The sequence below is a fragment of the Sinocyclocheilus anshuiensis genome, unplaced genomic scaffold, assembly GCF_001515605.1.
Source record: "Sinocyclocheilus anshuiensis isolate Anshui unplaced genomic scaffold, SAMN03320099.WGS_v1.1 C32892114, whole genome shotgun sequence".
Lineage (NCBI taxonomy): Eukaryota > Metazoa > Chordata > Actinopteri > Cypriniformes > Cyprinidae > Sinocyclocheilus > Sinocyclocheilus anshuiensis.
In genome coordinates, this window is record NW_015620769.1 from 1 (window position 1) to 1,687 (window position 1,687).

General features: G+C 35.7%; 1 long non-coding RNA gene across 1 annotated transcript; it reads left to right on the top strand.

Annotated features, from left to right (window-relative positions):
* Positions 1-6: 6 nt before the first annotated feature.
* LOC107683075 (uncharacterized) lies at positions 7-1,437 on the top strand. The gene is made up of 2 exons (XR_001633653.1): positions 7-583; positions 1,021-1,437. It is a non-coding gene; the product is annotated as an uncharacterized LOC107683075 (long non-coding RNA).
* Positions 1,438-1,687: the final 250 nt, after the last annotated feature.

Below are 1,687 nucleotides of genomic sequence, written 5' to 3' on the forward strand. Positions count from 1 at the left end.
TTTTCATCATCCTTGTCACAAACTCATGTCTATCGTGGCATAGGCAAAAGCGGTATGGATATGGGGTGTGTTCTTGGAGCTAGTTTAAGCTGTCAGGCTGCTGGGTATCTGATTTTAAACAGGCCTATAATTTAGTACTTTGAGTAATTAGATTGTTCTAACTGCCAATAAAGTATACCTCAGCTTGCCGACACTTAAAGTGGCTATGAGAAATTAATTTCACCCTCAGGTTTGTTGGCTCTCAACCCATGAGGTTTCTCGCAGAACAAACATCAGGTACATGAGGTTTCTTGCAGAACAAAAATGAGGTCCATAGATTAATTTTAAATATGGCAAGTTTCTCGTTATGTGTGGAAAGAGTGCCTGTTTGTTCTGTATAACTGAGGACCAGTTATCGAGCGTTGCGTAACATGCAATGCCTCATTTTATGACGATTCCTGTAGAACCCCCTCTGCTTTGCTCCTTGAAACTAACTTACTACTTCTTTTCTTCTAGATGATGTCAGCTGGTAGAATCTTCGAGGATCGCACCGAACAGATGTCCATCTGAGGATACCCAAATTATCCATATATCAGACCGAAAGGTTATTGTAATTTGGTCTAAATCTTTTAAATGACTACTTGTTGTTCTTTCTGTTGCCCACAATTGTTTTTGTCTCATACATTTGAATTTCATGTGATATTAAATGATCTTTATGCCTAAATTGGGCTACTAGGTGAAATCGCTTCTCTTCATTTTTGGTAGTTTGTTTTTTGTTTTTGAAACTCCCAGACTAAAGTAAGTTCATTTTAATTAGTTTTTTGTTCTTAATAAACACTTATTAATGGACAATTTTGATGTTATGAATATTTCTTTAACCTTAAAGGACTGGGTAGAGACTGAAATTTGGCCACTAAAAAAACCTTTATGTAAAACCGTGACATCAAAGCTTGCTAACTGAGCAGGTGTTATGGTTTAAATGGAAAAATTTCACAACAACATGATTCTAATAATCTCTCTTGTGTATTTTCTATGCACTAGGCGCAGTTGCGTAGCAGTTGAGTTTTGCTGGTTAGCTGTTAAGGTGGCGTTGCGGTGCAGAGTGCTTGGCTGTTTCCAGTATTCTCCTGATTGCTCCTGTGTAACGCCTTGATTTGATTTTCTTTCAATTTTGGCTGCAGCATTTATTCTTTTTGCAGAAAGATCCTGTGCAAGTCCTTTTGTGAAAACTTATTATAAGGCAGATATCTGAGCTTATTTCACATCTCCGGAAGAGTTCTATCATTTGTGATATGCTCACTTGGTCATAATTTTCATGTGAATAATAAAAGGTTTTCTTTCTCTGAGCATGGCTGATTTGATGTATACCTAATTTTTACTAGTTTTTTCAGTGTCTTTTATGTTTGGTGTTAAAGAAGCAAATTAAACTCATTAACTGGAAATAAATTGTGCGTTGATACAAAGTATTGGTATCATGTGTGACATCGTTCATGGATTCATACTCGATGGCTTTTGGTGAGACTTTAAAATCTGAAGTTTTATTCCAAAGTAAATTTGTCATCAAGACTTACTAAACATTTTTACTTGGATGTGTACAAACATGATTGACTGAAAAATGTTACTCGGGTCTTAAAACAAAAGGCAAAATAAATTCGTAATGACCTATTAAAGTCAGTATGAAGTTAAGTTTCACCCTATGTTTTTCCTA